Below are 21,570 nucleotides of genomic sequence, written 5' to 3' on the forward strand. Positions count from 1 at the left end.
CAGGCCTAGGATGCAGTCTGCTTCTGACCCTATTGGTCGGGGTCTTGCAAATTCCCTATCACATTACAAATCTTAATTGTTAATAACGCCTTATTGTTTACCAAATTTCCCAATACAACTGCTTCTAATAGAGTTGCACAGCAAGCCCTCCCAACTACATGTGCGCACATTGTACAAGACTCTTTATTAATTTTCCATTGCTAATATGCTGTTATACTAGGCCATGTTTCACAATTATCAGTAGGCGTTGGTTTCTTCTCCTGTTGGCCTTTTGATTATGCCATACCAGCTATCCTATGTCTTAATATCAAGCAGACCTATAATGGCCAAATGTTAATTATGCTCAGCAAATTCAACTTGGGGCAAGCGGGACACAGTCTGGGACAAGTGGGACCCCTTAAAATCCCTAAAACCTATATTCAACAATGGTGAAGCCTCATCTGGGGCACTGGGTCCAGTTTTGGGCCCCACACTACAAGATGGATGTGGAAAAATTGAAAAGAGTCCAACAGAGGGCAACAAAAATGATTAGGGGGCTGAAGCACATGACTTATGAGGAGAGGCTGAGGGAACTGGGATTGTTTAGTCTGCAGAAGAGAAGAATGAGGGGGGATTTGATAGCTGCTTTCAACTACCTGAAAAGGGGTTCCAAAGAAGATGGATCTAACTGTTCTCAGTGGCAGCAGATGACAGAACAAGGAGTAATGGTCTCAAGTTGCAGTGGGGGAGGTTTAGGTTGGATATTAGGAAATACTTCTTCACTGGGAGGGTGGTGAAGCACTGGAATGGGTTCCCTAGGGAGGTAGTGGAATCTCCTTCCTTAGAGGTTTTTAAGGTCAGGCTTGACAAAGCCCGGGCTGGGATGATTTAGTTAAGAATTGGTCCTGCTTTGAGCATGAGGTTGGACTAGATGACCTCCTGAGGTCCCGTCCAACCCTGATATTCTTTATTCTATTAAAAGGAAAACAAACAAACAAACAAATAAAAATCCGTTATTTGGGGACAGGTGGATTATAAAATGTATATAAGAAAGTTTTAAAAGTGACAGAAGATCAGAGCTAGTTAAACTCCCCAATTTTATTTGTGAGAAATTTTAAACAAATAAACTTAATGTGAAATGTTTCAATTTTTCATGGAAAATTTTCAGAATGAAATTAAATGATCTTTTTCACTTTTAATAGAAAACTTTGATTCATTTTGGGGTTTCACAGACCACAACATTCAGTTTTTGCTTTTTTGAGTTTTTGTTTCTCCCCATTTCCTGACCCTTTTCTCCTTTTTCTCATTTTCATTTATTTCCTTTTTTCTTCTATTCTTCTATTGGAGAAGTTTTGTAAAGTTCTAGAGTGTGGGGAAAAAATCAGAAAAAAAAAAGCAGCAAACAAATCATGGACAGTGTTCAGTTAATCTATTGCATTCAGTGGTGAAAAGATTACAATTTGAAATGAAACAAAACAAAAACACATTATTATCCCTCAATATTATATCATGGGGATTTAAAAACAAAAACAAAAACCAAACAGCTTTCACAACTTACAAGGCCTTTAAGCATAAAAACAAGAAAACTACTGTGAAAAATGTATCCGTATGAATCACTGATAAATCCTGACTATGAACCAACTGTGTAGGTTTGGTAGCCCAGAGTTTTGTTAAATACTCTGCAGAATTCTGGAATTTTAGATATCCATATGAACTCATTCTTTGACTTCCTTAACATTCTCACAGTTTCTAAGAGTGCTGTCTTCTGGAAGGTCACTCCTAGTGTGTTCTTGGGTTGTTCATTTGTGCCCTTAGGGAGCATTCAGGGTGCTCCGCTGAAAAATAATGATATAAACCAATATTTTCCCATGAAAAATCTCATGTTTATGAACTCCTATATGTAACTGTGGTGCCTGGAGCAGCCACACTGACAATGAATCCTCACGAAAAACTGCAAGCAATAGGGCAGACAATCCCCCAAACTGCTGGTTTACTTTATACTTAAATTCCAGTAACAAAACAGCCTCTGTATTATCACACTAGTTATCAACAAGACAAAATACAGTCTCCTTTAAACATTACAACTACTGGCTCCCATCCACAAGCCAAGTCCAGTACAGTGCGAGATTACTACAAATCTTACTCACCATATCTAAAGTTCTACCAATCCCAAAAGTCTGGACACATTGCCCACCAGATCAATGAATATTTCAGATCTCACCAAAATACATGCTTACAGCCAATCCTTATTAACTACATCTAAGATGTATTAATAAAAGAAAAATGAAAGAGTTACTGTGGTTAAAAGACATGCATATAGCTATGAGGTAAAGTTCTTAGGTCAGTTTCATAGCAGGGATAGTGAGGCTGCTGATTTGTAAAAGTCAATATCAATTGTAATGATGGTGATCATTCATCATTAGCACTCTTTGGCTGGTTTGTTAGCTTGTTCAATATCAGTAAGGAAGCATTGTGAGACAGGAGCAGAATTTAGGCACCTACAAGCTAATTAGTTCACATTTATAAACTTCAAACAAGATATAGGAAAACATCAAAAAATCTAATAATAGAATCATAGAACTGGAAGGGACTTTGAGAGGTCATCTAGTCAAGTCCCCTCACTCATGACAGGACTAAGTATTATCTAGACCATCCCTGACAGGTGTATGTCTAACCTGTTCCAGTGCTTAAGCACCATGATAGTTAGAAAGTTTTTCCTAATGTGCAACCTAAACCTCCTGTGCTGCAATTTAGGCCCATTGCTTCTTGTCCTAAACTCAGAGGTTAAGAAAAACAATTTTTCCTAATCCTCCTTGTAACAACCTTTTACATACTTGAAAACAATTATCCCATCTCCTCTCAATCTTCTTTTCTCCAGACTAAACAAACCCAGTTTTTTAAATTTTCCCTCATAGGTCAAGTTTTCTAGACCTTTAGTCATTTTGTTGCTCTTCTCTGGACTTTCACTAATTTGTCCACATCTTTCCTGAAATGTGGCTCCAGAACTGGACACAACACTCAAGTTGAGGCCTAATCAGCATGGAGTAGAGCAGAATTATGTCTCGGTCTTGCTTACAACACCCTGCTAATATATCCCAGAAGAATGCTCACTTTTTTGTGAGAGCATTAAACTCATGTTTAGCTTTTGATCTGCTATGACCCCAGATCCCTTTCCATAGTACTCCTTTCTAGGCAGCCATTTCCCATATTGTATGTGTGCAACTGATTGTTCCTTCCTAAATGGTGTACTTTGAACATGTCCTTTTTGAATTTCATCCTATTTGAAATTTAGTGTTGATAAATGCAAAGTAATGCACATTGGAAAGCATAATCCCAACTATATCTATAAAACGATGGAGTCTAAATGAGCTGTTACCACTCAAGAAAGAGATCTTGGAGCTATTGTGGATAGTTCTCTGAAAACATCCACTAGCACCTGCCTTCCAGATTTCAACACCTTAAAATTCAGGAGTGCTTAAGCTCAATTTGGGCAGCTGTTACTTCATTTCTCCCAAATCAAATATACTGATCCACTGTAATTTGCTGTAGAAAAAGTAGGATAAAATAGAGCAGGAAATGCGTCCGAGTGGTTATTAGGCCTAGAATTGCTATTTTCAACAGCCATTGCCTTTTTTTGTTTGGTAGGTTTTTTTTTCTTTCTTTTTTTTTCATTTTATTTGTTTAATAAGAAGATAGTAATATTGCATTGGCAAATTCCCCATAGAAACAAAGAGTGGAACAAAAGAATAATAAAGGTACCTCAACTTTTCCTCATTTATGGAGGACAGTCTTATTATATGTATCCAGATATCCTTCAATCACACAAGCTGAAAATTGTTCCACTTTACTGCAGCTCTGTAACTGTATGGGAACCAATCCTGTCTGTGTTCTGTGCACATCCAAAATTCCTGCTGAATGACCAGCCCTGGGAGCAAGTTACCAGTGACCCAGGGCTGGGGCAGAAGGAGGGTGCAGGTGGGGAGTGGGGGAGCCCGGGGCGGTGGCAGCAGGGGGTGCAGGTGGAGGGGTAGAGCCCAGGGCTGGGGCAGAAGGAGGGTGTAGGGGGGGAGTCCAGGGCTGGGGGCAGCCACAATTTTTTTTGCTTGGGGCAGCAAAAAAGCTAGAGCCAGCCCTGCTTGCCAGAGGACATTGTGATGGCAAAGACTATAACCTAATTCAAAAAGAGAACTAGATACATTCATGGAGGATAGGTCCATCAATGGCTATTAGCCAGGATGGGCAGGGATGGTGTCCCTAACCTCAGTTTGCCAGAAGATGTGAATGACCGGCAGGGGATGGATCACTTGATGATTGCCTGTACTGTTCATTCCATCTGGGGCACCTTGCATTGGCCACTGTTGGAAGATATTATACTGAGCTAGATGGACCTTGGGTCTGACCCAGTATGGTCATTCTTATGTTCTTATGTTCTATTTACTTCAGACCCTCTCCAGTTTGTCCAGATCATTTTGAATTTTAAGCCTGTCCTACAAAGAACTTGCAACCCCACCCAGCTTGTTATTGCCTGCAAACTTTATTAGTGTATTTTCTATGCCATTATCTAAATTATTAATGAATATTTTGAAGAGAACCAGACCCAGAACTGATCCCTGTAGGACCCTACTCGATATGCACTTCTGTCATGACTGTGAACCACTAATAATTATTCTCTGGGAATGTTTTTCCAACCTGTTTTGCATCCATCTTATAGTAGCTCTGTCTAGGTTGCATTTCCCAAGTTTGTTTATGAGAAGGTCATGTGAGGCAGTGGATGTTTTCAGAGACCTATCCACGGTGACTCTAAGGGCTCTTTCTTGAGTGGTAACAGCTAATTTAGACCCCATCATTTTAGACATATAGTTGGGAATATGTTTTCCAAGGTGCCTTACTCTTGGGTGAATACCATCTGGTCCTGGGGACTCTGCTTTCAGTTTCAACCACAGAAGTTAACCTCAAAATGGCTGCAGTCTCTTTGTCATTCAGCACCTCTGACACCATGGAATGATCTTGGAGTTCATTAAACAACAAACCAGTGAGTATCTGTGGTGAACTGCTGCACACAGCTATACTGTGTTCTCACCCTCTGTTTTCAGGGCACAGCTCAAAATTCCTATTTTGCAGAGCAATAAATCCACAGCCCTACCTGCTCCCTTTCCATCCTCCTCCCGCCCCGAGAAAGCTGCTTTCATTATTCATTCCTCACTTAACAAATAACTTTGGGAAATAACTGCTCCGGCTTCACTAGCAGCAATTACCCAGTGGCAGAGTTTAAAGGTAGCAGTCAGTTGAATGAAGTGTTAAATTCTTGTTCTAGCAGCATTGTACTTTGCACTTTGTACGAGGAAGTAATTGATATTTGAGTTTCTTATGTTTGTGAAGCCCACTGGGAAGAAAAATACTGCAGTAGCTGTACAGAAATTATTACTACATGGCTGATTTTTCCAGGCTCATTCATGAAGACATTAAATATTTAGTTCTCCTATGTTGCTCTCCACTTTACAGGGTGTGTGACTGTCCTCTGAGTAGCAGCTGAATCAGCATCTCTGGAAACAGAAATACAGTGAATTTACAAGACAATACGCTGTGAGTTAGAATTTGAATTTTTTCTTTTAAATAATTTTTGTGTTAGTGAAATATTCTCATGTGAGATCAGCGGAGATCATAACATCTGCCGCAGAAATAATAATAATTATTAATAATAATAATTTAAAAAAAGAAGCACAAATTCCCCAGTCTTGTTCTACAGACCACAATGGTGATGCCATGTCATATCTGCACTACACAAACCCCATTCAGCAAAGGAGGAGATTAGTACTAATTGGTTTTTTTTGTTTCACTTTTTTAGTGAGACCATTTTGCTGTTAGCACCTTGGCTTGAAAAATCAGCATATTTCACATAATCCAGAATAGAATCACTGAATGTGCTGAGTTTACATGCAGCCACTGACAGGGGAAAGTGTCCCGGTTTAAGTAAATATTACAGGAATTACCTTGTCTTCCCTCAGTCTACTTCCACAAAGGATAATCTTTTCTTAGTGTTTTGTTTTTCAGGAAATAAAAGTTGCCATGTAAAATGAATGCAGTTTTGTATAGAGCTAGTCAAAATTCAAAACTTCCATTCTGTTGTAAATTCTGAAATTTTGAAAGTTTTAATTTTGATTCAGAACAAAAAGTGGAAAGGTTGAAATTTCTCACATAAAGGAAATTCTGAAAAAAAATATTTATTTAAAATCAAAAGGTTTTAATTCAGCTTTCCCAAAATTAAATCGAGCAGCTGGCTGTCCCAAGTCCTAGAGACTCCTTTGGCTGCATGGGGAGTCCCCCAAAGTTTGGGGAGTCCTCTGATACAGGAGTCCAGACCCCCCGGCCAGGCCTGTTGTTTGGTTTTGATGAATAAGCATTTTCGTATGCAGTCACATTGTAGAAGAATTCCTGACCAGCTCTAGTTGTGTGTACACCTCATGCTACAGTTTGTGATGTTTTCTATTTCCATTAGCAGAGAGTTGGATGAATTATATTGCAATCACTTCACAATGCACATAGGAGTCAAAATATTGTCCATCTCCAGTGTTCCATTGCTTTTTGTCTTGAAATGGTTTTGGGGTAAGAACACGATTTTTTATTAATTATTGTTCAGATAATAAATATATACATATCCATTGCTGCCTATCTAAAAACTGTGTAAGGAAACCATGATGCAATAAAAAGAAGGAAATCCAACCAACATTTGATAGATCTAATAGCATTGTGGTGGGTATAACATCACTGTGTTCTGGAGCCTGTCTATCTCTTCAGCTGTTTTTACATGATCTCAGATGTGTGTAAAATCTCTGTGACCCTGCTTCATTAACCGAGGGAGAGGGGAATGACCATACAAGCTCCTGGTCTGAACACAAGTCATTAGTCACGCTCCTCAAGCTGCTGAAAAGTAGAGAGAGCCGTGTTTCAGGATGAAAGCACAGTGACACTGCTGCTTAGAAGGGACATTTACCTACCAGTAGTTATTGTTAGGAGAAGCCTAAAATAACAGAATGATTGATATGATTCCAAAGTAACAGAAAGATTGGCAATGGCCAGGTACAATTGCTTTTCTTGCATCCAGGGACTACTCTCTCCTACTTCTTCTGGAAGCACAAGCCACCCAAAGGGGTTAGGCAGAAAGCAGGACCATAACTAAGCTTGGAAGGATTAGATTTTTATTGGTATCAGTAAATGCTGATAAATGTCGATTTCACTGAATGCACACAAACTGATGAGAAAATATTTCCATTGATGCTAATCAAAATACTCAGAGAGGTACAGTAACAAAAATGGGACTTGAGAATTTCTTAGAGTTTGATTTAAGGCTAAGATTTCAACATACACTGTTAACAGTTTCTGTTTTAATGGTTAAATGCTTTCACTTTTGAATCCCAGAATCTATAGTCATTAAATAATTGGCTGTGTGTGTCTCCTTCAAATTTCATGAATCTCTGAAATTTTAAATTACTAATTTTTTTAAAAGTCTAAACCCTATAATTCTGCAAAACTCTGAAAATTTCAATAAGCATAAAAATGCTTAAAAATAAACATTGTGTGTGTGTGTGTGTGTGTGTGTGTGTGTGTTTATAAATCTAACCTGGCTGTCCATCCCACCATGCAAGAATTGTTTGCTCCTTAACTGCTGAGGTTTCAGTTTTCACCATGAAATATTCTGGGGCTGCCTTCCATGGGGAGACTTTTCTGTTCTGTCTTGGAGCAGACCAGGTGTCAGGACAAAAGCAGAAAGGCAAATTTGCTATAAACAGGGAATACGGCACAGAGGAGTTTCATAATAATGTAGAGGTTAGGCATCTGTACTTTCCCACATCACAGTCTAAAGGGGAGTTTCAATTGTTGGCAGAGACCCCCTCCACAGTGCCCTGTGAACTTTCAGAGCTACTAAGCTAAACAGAGTTAACCCTGGTTACAATAACTCATTCACTAATGGAGTCAATTGTTTCCAAAGAAAATTTCAATTTTAGTTGTAAACTTAATTACCAAAATTTTGTGGCTGAAACAGAAATAAACCAAAACATCAGCTGAAAAAGGAGGTATTTTTGCTTATTCTCTATCTCATCTTTTTGGACTGTCAGACTTGATTCCATTGTGATAAGCCATCTTTGTTCTGCTTTGAGTAATTGCCTATGCCCATTACATTAGGTGTGTTTCTCATGTGCCAGTTCCAGAGAGTTTTTGCTAATGTTACCAGTAGAGGGGACCTCGCTTGTGCCCTGGTTTCCCTCATGCTCTGAGCCAGGGGATAAAGGGTGGAGCATCCTTCATCCATGCATCCTTCAGTTCCTTCTTACTGTGCAGGCTCGATGGTGGGACCATGCTCTCAGCTTGTTCCCTCTTTGAATGTGCTGTTGTAATTAGTACTTGTTGTCAGTTAGTGTCATTCCATGTCCTTGACCCCCTCATCTCCCTCACTGGATGAGACACTGGTACCAGCGCTGTCTTCTGGATATTATTAAAGAGATACAAAAGCAAATACAGAAAACCAAAGGCTGAGAGTAGCAAATGAGTTCTGATGGAATTGTAGTTTTCTCTTCATGTGTGAACTTAAAATTCATAATAAAGAGATACATGAGATACACTAGCTCTTTTGGGCTCAGGAAAGGGACAGCTCCAGAAGAGGACTGGAACACTGTAATATATTTACATGTTACTGTCATTGTCCTGCAAATAAAGTCCTGTGGGAATTCCATATATTTTCTTTCTTTTCTTGCCATCTTATTAATATAATGTATTTATCTCTGAGCAGATGGGGCAGTTGCACACATTAGTTGCTACACAAAATGAGTCCTTCATGTGCCCTTTTGCTGAACTATGCCACCGTTAGTTTGGCAGCCGTCTGTTAATGACAAAGAACAGTGATATTTGTCCATTTTTGGTTAATTTTTTTTCTTTTAAAGTTTGTGAAGAGTGATGGATTATTCAGGCTGAGACACACTCTGTAAAGGTGCAGTGATTGGGGCTTTGGCTGGAGCTCAGTCTCTCTCTTTGTGGAGCACATTCAATGTAGTGAATATATTCAGGGCAAATTCTGCCTCTGTTAACCCCATTAGTCCCTTATTAGCTTCACTGGTTGTACACGTGTAAATGAGAGCAACACTGGAACCTTTATCTTTGTTCACACAGAGTGAAGCACATCTGCTGCTGGAACGAGGAAGATTATTTCCCATTGTTTCCACTAGCTTTTATCTTAAATCACAGTCCTCAAAACATCCCCTTCAGGTAGTTGAAGGCTGCTATCAAATCCCCCCTCACGTTTCTCTTCTGCAGACTAAATAAACCCAGTTCCCTCAGCCTCTCCTCATAAATCATGTGCCCCAGCCCCCTAATCATTTTTGTTGCCCTCTGCTGGGCTCTTTCCAGTTTGTCCACATCCTTTCTGTAGTGGGGGGCCCAAAACTGGACACAATACTCCAGATGTGGCCTCACCAGTGCCTTATGGAGGGGAATAATCACCTCTCAATCTGCTGGCAATGCTCCTACTAATGCAGGCCAATAAACAAAGGGCGCACTGTCAACTCATATCCACCTTCTTGTCCACTGTAATACTTAGGTCTTTTTCTTTTTTTTTTGGCAGAACTGCTGCTTAGCCAGTTGGTCCTCAGCCTCTAGCAATGCATGGGATTCTTCTGTTCTAAGTGCAGGACTCTGCACTTGTCCTTGCTGAACCTCATAAGATTTCTTTTGGCCCAATCCTCTAATTTGTCTAGGTCACTCTGAACCCTATTCCTACCCTCCAGCGTACCTAACTCTCCCCCTAGCTTAGTGTCATCTGCGAACTTGCTGACGGTACAGTCCATCCCATCATCCAGATCATTAATGATGGGGGTCACTCAGGATGAGAGATTGCTTAGAAAGGCTTTTGTATCACCTGCACATGAAGGGGGGTAGCTACCTGCCAATGGTTTCATCAGTGATCTAGGAAAGGAGCTACTGGTTTGTTATATTCATGTGTACAGTCTGATCAGAGAATGGCTACAACCACCGTTGCCACCACCAATGTATTTTTCTCTCTCCCCACCTTCTCTCTCTCTTACTTACATACACACACACCGCCACCGCCAGCGCCACCGCCACCGCCACCCTCAAAACCTGAAGAGCTCATCATAGACTCCAATTGTTATAACTTTTTGGATGAATTTCAGCCATATTTACATATCTAAATAAGACTATCTGACTTCTATTTAAGAGTCTCTCTTTAGGTCCCTATTTGGAATATTTTGGCCAAAAGCTCCAAATCACTCACACTGTATGAGAGCTGGTCAAAATATTATCCATCAGAACTATTTTAGTAGAAAATTGGGGTTTTGACTGAATTATTTTTTATGTAGAAAGTGTCTGCCTCAATCAAATTTTTCTGATGTTTCATTAGAAACACCTAAACCCCATTTTTTTCAGGAAAAGAAAAAAAACAACCTTGCTGACTTTTGTTTAAAAAAAAATCGGTTTTAATTTAATAACAAAAAAAACCCCTCTCCATGGAAGGGAATTTTTTTTCCAACTATAATTATACTGCATTACATATGCTAATGTTGCATTACTTTTATGAATTGGAATTTCTTCCTTTAGGTCTTTAGTGATAAATAGGGCTGAGTGCATATTTCACTATATGTGATTATTGCCCTCTCATTATCTGCCCACACATTTCCCCAAGTAGAAAGTAAAATTCTCAAATATATCTATCATTTGGAATTATTTGCCAAATGGACATTCTATCCCAGGATAACCCTCACTTGCATGGCAGATAATTGGAGACTCCCAAGAAATAATACAAATTACATAACACGATAAAACCCTACTCTTAGGGTCACCTGTGCACACACAGATAATACTGATGAATTTCCCCAATCACATGACCCAACATAGCAAACATAAAATTGAGTGTCCTGTTAGTCTGTGTACTTTGTAGAAACCCTTGATGACCTGTGACCACAATATCTTCTGTGCAGCAGCAGTTAATAGTTTGGCTAACTGGGCTCAGTGCCGCCCAAATGACTCATATGTGGATAAGGCAGTAAGTCCCTCCACAGGTTTAATGGGCAGCAGGTAATGAAATCTCTACACCCTCACCCCCTGGTTTGAGGACACAGTTCAGGCAGTAGGGAGGTCTCACAAACAATCTTCCTGACTATCTAACTAAAGATGGTGCACTCTGTGAATGATCCTCAGGGTCAGAGATGGATCTGGCCTCCTCAGTCACTGCAGAGGGGCTGATGATTGCTGCTGGCAGGAATGAGGCTGCTACTGGTCCCAGCATTTCCCCTCATCACAAACGAGGATGGGGAGGTCTCAAGGTGCAGATTACAACATCTCCCACCCTAGGGCTCAGACACACTCACAACAGGAGCCATCCCTGAACCAGCACCCAGAGCAGTGGTGCCATGTGGTGACTGAGGCCTTATCTACACTAGGGGCTGAATTGGCACCCTGTGATCTATGCAGTGGCGTTGATTTAATGGGTCTGGTGAAGATGTGATAAGTCAATAGGTGAGTGCTCTCCGATAGACTTAATTAATCCACCTGAAAGAGAAGAGCAGAAAGTATATCAATGGGAGAGCACCTTGTTAAGTTGATGTAAATTACGTGGATGTAAGTTACATAAACTATGTAACTTAACTAGGGTAACTTAGATTGACTTAGAGCATTAGAAAAGGGCTGAGTTTCCCTACGGAGATGAAAGGTGAACTTAGCCGGGCTGGCTGGGGGAGTTCTCCCAGCAAAACTCTACAGGCTGTGCATCACCTTGAAGACTACAATTGCTTTTCCTGTGCTCAGGGACTTCTCCCTCCTACTTCTTACAGAGGCATAAGCCACCCAAAAGGGTTGGACAGAAAGCAGGGCAATAACTAGGCTTAGATTTTTAATCAGTATATGTCAATAAAATGTCAATTTTACTGTACACACACAAACTGATGAAAAATATCTCCATCACTGCTAATTAAAATATTCAGAGATGCAAAGTAAGAAATTAGTTGACTTAATGCTAAAATATTTATATATGTAGTTGACAGTTTCTGTTTTAATGCTTATAAACTTTAATGGTCTGACCAGCCCTGTAGCGATGTGGGACTCACTCCTGCAGGGCCACCTGCTGGTGTCTTGGGAATCAGCTTGTTTCCAGCTGGGTCTGTTTGGGGCATGGCCACAGCTGAGGCTGCCTCCTTAATCAGCCCAGCCTAAGGTTTCCCAGCCCCAGCCCTCCAAGGGCTGGCTTTTAACCCTTTTCATACCAGGAGCGGGTAACTACCCCGCTACATGTCCCCATTGTGTGCCCCTCCACAATTTCCTGCAACTGTTTAAATTTAAATTGATACAAATAAAAATATTCTTAAAATCTGTAAATCTGCAAAACTCTTGAAAATTTCAGTGGATTAAAAACAGAAAAAATTATTAAAAATAAACATTGATATTATCCATCAAAATTATTTATTTTAAAGATTGAATTCGGCCAAGTCTAGCCTTAGCTCTGCTTTGCACCTCACCATGCTGGCCAGCCACTGAGATCAGAACATACTGTAACATCTTTAATGATAGCACGGGCTCCTTCTCTGCCTGGAACTTCAGGAGGAACTATGCCTCCTGCACCGACCCCTGAGAAGTTCAGTCTGCTCCACCTCGTGCTCAAATCTGCGCATAGCTGAGCTATCAGTGAGGAGTTCCATTCTGAAGGGGGATAATTAGGTTAGATGGGGTGAGTTTCTCCCAGGAAAGATAGCACTGTTGTTGTGTCTCAGAAATTGCATCTAGTTTTTCTTTTGTTTTCTCTCCACCAATGTCAAGCTTTTGAAGAAAATCAGTGATCATGATTTATTTCCTTTCTTGCAGGTGATTTTACTGTTACTGTACATGTTAATCCTGCAGTTGTCTTGGTTGGGCAAGCTGTGACATTGTCCTGCCATCTCATAGGCCAGATCCCGCTAACATTCAAGTGCATTGGTACAAATTGGAAAGGAACAAAAATACGACATTATATTTTTACAATAGCACAGAAAAAGAGACTGAGTTGGGCTTGGCTGAGGACCAGCATAGGATCAAAGGACGATATAGGAATGGAGTCGCTAGGGTGAAGCTCTTTCCAGTGCAAGTAGAAGATAATGGGCAGTATGTGTGTGCCGTGACAAGCGATGGTGTCTATCAAGAAGCTATCATCCAGGTGACTGTTCCAGGTAAGCATGGAGATGTTGATACAAAAGTGTTGCTGGCAGGAACAATGCTGCACTGATCACAGTGGCGCTGATTCTCCAGTGCCTTGCCCTGTGTGTAGCAGCTGTATTTCCATTTAATCCTTTCCTCCCAACAGGGAGGGTTCATCAGCTGGCAGGGGAAGGAGAAACACTCACGTGTGTGCAATGTTATGGGAGGTGGGCAGAGGAAGTGATGGACTGGGAGTCAGAGAAGCTTCAGCAGTTTGGTGTCCATCTCCCACAGTATATGCAAATTATACCCAGTGTATGCACACAGGATGGATACCTCATGTACCTTTTTCTCTGGCTTTTTGCTGGTGGCATGTGCAATCCTCATCCCCCTGCATTGTGTGTGCGGCTGTTGTAGAACAGCAATAAAACGACTAAAGCACAGGGGGAAAGCTGGGCCATTACCTCCCGTCACGCACACACATGCACCCAGGCAGTACATTAGAGTCACTGTCCACCTGAGGTTTGTACACACTGCGTCTGATTCTCTGTTACACTAAGGCCCTTTTACGTGGAAATGAACCATTTATATTACCCCTTGTACAGAGAGAGGTCTCCTTGGCCAGGGCAGAGCTGATGTAAGGGCTCTGTACTGGCCTTGCTTCCGGACGTGGTGTAAGGGGCATGTCAGGATTGTGGGAGAGGGAGCAGGCTAAGGGTTGGTAGGGGTATGGCTGGAGCACACTGTGCTTTGGCGACGCTCTGCTTCCCAGGGCTCATAGGGGACGATGGGAAACAAAGTGTAACTTAGAATAGCCCTAAAGCTGCTCTGACTTACACTGGGACCTAGTGGGGCCCCTAAATGTGCCCAAAATATGGACCCACAGAAAGGTGGATCCCCCCTTTTCTGAAAATACTGTTTCTTGACTAACCTGCTGCCATCCCAAAAGGGAAGCTGTCACATGCATGCGACGAAGTCACGTCTACATACAGTTTGGGATCAGCTGGTGAAGTGTTTGGTGATCTTTTGAGGGGAAATTTCTCTATGAATTTAAGATACTTTGAAATGCAAGATTATAGTTCAGTGCAGATTCAATAGGACATGGCGACAGTAATGATGGTGATCATTCATCATTAGCACTCTTTGGTTGGTTTGTTAGCTTGTTCTTCAGCCTGTTTAACATTTTTGAAATTGGTTTTCACTTTAGGTTTTGGATCTGCACCTCACGTAACTATAGAACATCAGCAGAATAAGTCAACCACTCTGAGATGTGTGTCCCAAGGGTGGTACCCACAGCCTGAAGTACGCTGGACGGACAGCACAGGACAAAAATAACTGTTATGGCTGAAACAAGAATCCAGAAAGATGTGACAGAGCTGTATCAAATCCATAGTACACTCAGGGTAGCAGATACTGCTACTGACACCATCTCATGCACTATAATAAACCCCTTGCTGAAGAGGCACCGCAAACAGTTATTGCAATTTCAGGTAGGAGATGTAGTACCATCAAAGCAAATATTCCTGCTCTTACTTACAAATTAGGGCTAAACGCACCTGCCTTGTGGCCAACCAGACCGTTCAAAGCTTGCCTACACAGAGCACCAACCCGCATTATTGGGGTGTGATTTCTAAAGCGCATTAAAGTGTTGCACATTAATTAGCCCATGTGGACCGCAGCCGGTGCTCACTAAAGTTTCCCAGTTGTCCTTTACCTTATTATTGTTTCAAACAATAATATGGTAAACCAAAATCAAACCAGAGCCTAAACCAAAATGGAACCAGATTGCTGGCACTTAAAATTAAAAAGGTCTAAATATAAGATGGATGAACTAGAGTGCCTCGTATTAAATGAGGATATTGATATAATAGGCATCACAGAAACCTGGTACCAGGGCCGCCCGAGGGGAGGGGGGTCTAGTGAGGCAATTTGCCCCTGGCCGCACAGGGGCCCCCACAAGACTATAGTATTCTATAGTATTGCAACTTTTTTTTTATGGAAGGAGCTCCCAAAATTGCTTTGCCCCAGGCTCCCTGAATCCTCTGGGCGGCTCTGCCTTGTGCAGTGCGGATAATCAATGTGACACAGTAATACCAGGGTTAAAATATATCGGAAGGACAGAACAGGTCGTGCTGGTGGGGGCTTGGCACTATATGTGAAAGAAAGCGTAGAATCAAATGAAGTAAAAATCTTAACTAAATTGTACTATAGAATCTCTATGGACAGTAATTCCACGCTTGAAAAATAAGACTATAGCAGTAGGACTATATTACAGATCACCTGAACAGGATGATGTTAGTGACTTTGAAATGCTCAGGGAGAGTAGAGAGGCTATTAAAATAAAAATGTAATAATAATAATGGGGATTTCAACTATCCCCATATTTACTGGGTACATATCACCTCAGGACAGGATGCAGAGATAAAGTTTCTTGACACCTTAAATGATTGCTTCTTGGAGAAGCTGATCCTGGAACCCACCAGAGGAGAGGCAATTCTTAATTTAGTCCAAAGTGAAGCACAGGATCAGGTCCAAGAGGTGAATATAGCTGGACCGCTTGGTAATAGTGACCATAATATAATTAAATTTAACATCCCTGTGGTGGGGAAAATGCCACAGTGGCCCAACACTGTAGCATTTAACTTAAGAAAAAGGAACTACACAAAAAAGAGGGGGTTAGTTAAACAAAAATTAAAGGATACAGTGCTAAAAGGGAAATTTCTGCAAGCTGCATGGAAACGTTTTAAAGACACCATAATAGAGGCTCAACATAAAGGTATACCCCAAATTAAAAAAAATATAGTAAGAGAAACAAAAAAGAGCCACCATGGCTAAACAACAAAGTAAAAGAAGTAGTGAGAAGCAAAAAGGCATCATTTAAAAAGTGGAAGATAAAATCCTAATGAGGAAAATAGAAAGGAGCATAAACTCAGGCAAATGAAGTGTAAAAATATAATTAGAAAGACCAAAAAAGAATTTGAAGAACAGCTAGCCAAAGACTCAAATGTAATAACAAAAACATTTTTAAATACATCAGAAGTAGAAAGCCTGCTAAACAACCGCTAGGGCCAAAGGACAATCGAGATGCTAAAGGAACACTTAAGCACGATAAGGCCATTGCAGAGAAATTAAATGAATTCTTTGCATCGGTCTTCATGGTTGAGGATCGGAGGATATTGCCAAACCTGAGCCATGCTTTTTGGGTGACAGATCTGAGAAACTGTCCCAGATTAAGGTATCATTAGAGGAAGTTTGTGAACAAATTGATAAACTAAACAGTAATAAGTCTCCATGACCTGATACTATTCACCCAAGAGTTCTAAAAGAACTCAAATGTGAAATTGCAGGACTCACTAACTGTCATCTGTAGCCTATCATTTAAATCAGCTTCTGCAGCAAATGACTGCTTTGAGCAGGGGGTTGGACTAGATGATCTCCTGAGGTCCCTGCCAACCCTAATAATCTATGTTTCTATGACTGGAGGATAGCTAATACGATTCCGATTTTTAAAAAGGGCTCCAGCAGTGACCCTGGCAACTACAGACCAGTAAGCCTCACTTCAGTACTAGACAAACTGGTTGAAAAAATCGTCAAGAACAAAATTCAAGTATCAGAGAGGTAGCCATGTTAGTCTGGTTCTGTAAAAGCAGCAAAGAATCCTGTGGCACCTTATAGACTAACAGACGTCTGTTAGTCTATAAGGTGCCACAGGATTCTTTGCTGCTTTTAAAGAACAAAATTGTTAGACACACAGATGAACATAATTTGTTGGGAAATAGTCAATATGGATTTTATATAGGGAAATCATCTGTCACCAAAGGCTCTCAAGCAAAATAAGCAGTCATGGGATAAGAGGGAAGGTTCTCTCATGGATTGGTAACTGGTTAAAAGATAGGAAAGAAATGGTAGGAATAAATGGTCAGTTTTCAGAATGGAGAGAGGTAAATAGTGGTGTCTCCCTGGATCTGTACTGGGCCCAGTCCTATTTAATATGGAAAAAGGAGTAAACAGTAATACAAACGATACAAAACTACTCAAGATAGTTAAGTCATAGGCAGACTGCGAAAGAGGCCGGCCCGCAACGAGCCGCTACGGCTACGCCGTACGAGAGGGAGGGCCGCTGCGGCGCGCTGAAGCCCGCGGGGCGCCCGGTGAGCCGCCGGTGCAGATCTTGGTGGTAGTAGCAAATATTACAAAAGCATCTCTCAAAACTGAGTGACTAGGCAACAAAATGGCAGAGGAAATTTAATGTTGATAAATGCAAAATAATTAACATTGGAAAACATAATCTTAGCTATAAATATACAATGATGGGGTCTAAATTAGTTGTTACCACTCAAGAAAGAGATCTTGGAGTCTTTCATAGAATCATAGAATATCAGGTTTGGAAGGGACCTCAGGAGGAGATCTAGTCCACCCCCCTGCTCAAAGCAGGACCAATCCCCAACTAAATCAAGCCTGACCTTAAAAACCTCTAAGGAAGGAGATTCCATCACCTCCCTAGGTAACCCATTCCAGTGCTTCCCCACCCTCCTAGTGAAAATGTTTTTCCTAATATCCAACCTAAACCTCCCCCACTGCAACTTGAGACCATTACTCCTTGTTCTGTCATCTGGTACCACCGAGAACAGTCTAGATCCATCCTCTTTGGAACCCCCTTTCAGGTAGTTGAAAACAGCTATCAAATAACCTCCCATTCTTCTCTTCTGCAGACCAAAAAATACTAGTTCCCTTAGCTTCACCTCATAAGTCATGTGCAACAGCCCCCTAACCATTTTTGTTGCCCTCTGCTGGACTCTTTCCAATTTTTCCACATCCTTCTTGTAGTGTGGGGCCCAAAACTGGACACAGGACTCCAGATGAGGCCTCACCAATGTCGAATAGAGGGGAATGATCACGTCCCTTGATCTGCTTGCAGTGCCCCTACTTATACAGCCCAAAATGCTGTTAGCCTTCTTGGCAACAAGAGCACACTGTCGACTCATATCCGGCTTTTCGTCCACCATAACCCCTAGGTCCTTTTCTGCAGAACTGCTGCCTAGCCATTTGGTTCCTAGTCTGTAGCAGTGCATGGGATTCTTCCATCCTAAGTGCACGACTCTGCACTTATCCTTGTTGAACCTCATTGGATTTCTTTTGGCCCAATCCTCTAATTTATCTAGGTACCTCTGTATCCTATCCCTACCCTCCAGCATATCTACCACTCCTCCCAGTTTAGTGTCATCTGCACACTTGCTGAGAGTGCAGTCCACGCCATCTTCCCGATCATTAATGAAAGTATTGAACAAAACCGGCCCCAGGACCGATCCTTGGGGCACTTTGCTTGATACTGGCTGCCAACTAGACATGGAGCCATTGATCACTACCCGTTGAGCCTGACGATCTAGCCAGCTTTCTATCCATCTTATAGTCCATTTATCCAGCTCATACTTCTGTAACTTGCTGGCAAGAATACTGTGGGAGACTGTATCAAAAGCTTTGCTAAAGTCAAGGAATAACATGTCCTCTGCCTTCCCCTTTTCGTTATGGATAGTTGTCTGAAATCATCCACTCAATATGCAGTGGCAGTCAAAAAAGTGAACATTATGTTGGAAATCATCAAGAAAGGGATACATAATAAGATAGAAAATATCATATTACCTCTATATAAATCCATGTTATTCCCACACCTTGAATACTGCGTGCAGATGTGGTCGCTCCATCACAAAAAAGATATATTGGAATTGGAAAGGACAACAAAAATGATTAGGGGAATAGAACAGCTTCCATATGAGGAGAGATTAATAAGACTGGGAGTCTTCAGATTGGAAAAGAGGCAACTAAGGGGGGATATGACAGAGTTCTGTAAAATTATAACTGGTATAGAGAAAGTAAATAAGGAAGTGTTATGTACTGCTTTTCATAATACAAAAACAAGGGGCTACCAAATGAAATTAATAGGTAGAATGTTTAAAACAAACACAAGTAAGTATTTTTTCGTGGAACACACTGTCAACCTCAAGAACTCCTTGCCAGATGGTATTGTGAAGACAAATACTATAATGGGGTTCAAAAGGGACCTAGATAGATTCATGGAGGATAGGTCCATCAATGGCTATTAGCCAGGATAGGCAGGAATGGTGTCCCTAGCCTCTGTTTGCCAGAAGCCGGGATTGGGTGACAGTGTATAGGTCAACCCATCTGTTCATTCCCTTTGGGGCACCTGGCATTGGCCACTGTCAGAGGACAAGAAACTGGGCTTGATGGACCTTTGGTCTGACCCAGTATAGCTGTTCTTATGTTAATAGTAATTCAGGAAAGCACACTAGGGAACTTTTAGTTTGCATCGTCAAGGTCTACACACATCAATTAATGCACAACACATTGGTGCATTTTATTAATCACTCTCCCATTGTGCGCATTACCCCACTGTGTAGACAAGCGTTTGGTGCAGCATAGTGAAGACCTGTACCACTCAGCCTTTCTTTTCAAATACTATTTTTGAGATCACCACAGATGTAAAAGTTAGTATAGCTCTGATTCTTTTTTTACTTATCTGTGTATATATTAGGAGTGAATCCCTCGAAGCTATTGAATTTACACTATTATAAAAAGAGTATAAATGAGAGGAGATTTAGTGCTGTCCTCTTTTTCACTCACTCTCCCTTACACACTAATATGAGTCATTATGTGCTGCTGGTGCAATTATAACCCCTGAACATTTTTCAGGTTTCTTTGATGTGGAGGCAGAACATGGCATCATTACAGCTGTAATTGGAGAAAATGCTGTTCTTCCCTGTCGGCTGATTACAAAACATCTGCCATCCAGCATGGAGCTGCAGTGGAGGAAAGTTGGACCTGGGAAGGATGAGACAATCTATCTCTACCGCTATGATGAAAGCAGACCCCTGGTTAATACTTATCCACAGGATGACAAATGCTCAGTGGGTTATTTGTCTCCAAATGGAGTCAACAGCAGAGAATGGATCAGGAAGAAATATGAAAAAAAGGCAAAAGTTTTTAAAGGAAAGGAGTTTGGGAAAGGAAATATTTCTCTGCAACTGAACAATATTCAGGTGGAAGACAAAGGAAAATATGTATGTTCTGCCACAGCCAACTCATTTCACAGAGAGAGCATCACTGAAGTCTTGATTAGAGGTAAGAAAGGCCTAGAATTGGAGAAAGCAGATTTATCAAACTCTATTATTCTGTCTCCCCAGGAGCCAGCACAGGCTTTTCCTTTCTCCACAGCACATGTTATTGCTTTGTCTATTATTGTTTTAAAACTCCCAAATAATGGAATTTCCACTTTTTCCATTGGGTAGCTATTAGATGGTCTAACGCATGTCACTGTGAGATCAGTTTCCTGATTTCAGAAGCGATTTCAGACTGTCTGCTGTTAGAAGAGATACCAATAATGATCACTCTCCCCATTATTTGCTTTTAAAATACCAATTCTTGGAGCTGCATTATTAAATCTATCTTCTAAACATTAAAGTGATGTTAGAATGTAATTTAAACTACTTTTTAATAAGCCCTTTTGACGCATTCTTAATTTTACAACAGAGTTTGTTAGCATCCTAAGAACAGGAGAACCTTCAGCCATAACGACATAGAATCAAAGAAATGTGGGGCTGGAAGGGACCTCAAGAACTTTGTGAGAGTTATTATGGCAACAATTTGTTTACAACACAGAACAGATGTTTTTCTTTCCACACTCAGGTTGAAAAAAAAATACATTTTATTCCATAAGGATAAAATTTTCGAAAGTGGTAAAATGATTTAGGATCTTGACTCCCATTTTCAAAAGTTACTTAGCTGTTGTCTACACAGAAAAAAAACTCTGGACAATTAATTTGAATTAACTGAAGTTTGAATGCAAAGTGGATTAGTTAAATTTCATTAACCCCTTGTGTGGACATCCTTATTCAGATTCTAAATTGCCTGAATTTGATTTGTGAACTAAGCTAAATCAAAATAAGGCCACTTTAATTCTGAATAAGAATGTACACATATGTTTACTGTTGTTTAACTAATCCATTTTAAAAGTTGATCCAGATTAACTTTCCTGAGTGTCCCCATGGAGACAAGTCCTTAGATAGTTTATAGACTAAGTCCCATTAACTTCCCAGGAAACTTAGATTAGGTCTACACTACAGATCTATGTCAGTATAACTATGTCACACTGGGGTACTGAAAATTCACACCCCTGAGCAACGTAGTTATACTGACCTAACACCTAGAGTAGAAAGTGATATGTGGGTGTTTCTTCATTTTACTAGGGCTCCCAGCTCCCTTAAAAGGGAGGGCTACCTCTGCCCGATTGCAGCCTGGGTTCAGAATCAAATCAGTCACTGGCAGCAGAGGAATTTCCCATCCCCTGCAGTCCCTGACTTCCTGCCAATTTTGTTGTGCCTCACAGGAGGCAGAGGCTCTTTCATT

The 21,570-nt window shown here is 40.9% G+C and overlaps 1 long non-coding RNA gene across 1 annotated transcript; it reads left to right on the forward strand.

The window, feature by feature from the left end:
- Positions 1-5,235: 5,235 nt before the first annotated feature.
- On the forward strand, positions 5,236-12,904 carry LOC120388716. Its single transcript, XR_005590633.1, has 4 exons — positions 5,236-5,253; positions 5,482-5,562; positions 6,476-6,582; positions 12,841-12,904. It is a non-coding gene; the product is annotated as an uncharacterized LOC120388716 (long non-coding RNA).
- Positions 12,905-21,570: the final 8,666 nt, after the last annotated feature.

The sequence above is a fragment of the Mauremys reevesii genome, linkage group 22 (assembly GCF_016161935.1).
Source record: "Mauremys reevesii isolate NIE-2019 linkage group 22, ASM1616193v1, whole genome shotgun sequence".
Lineage (NCBI taxonomy): Eukaryota > Metazoa > Chordata > Testudines > Geoemydidae > Mauremys > Mauremys reevesii.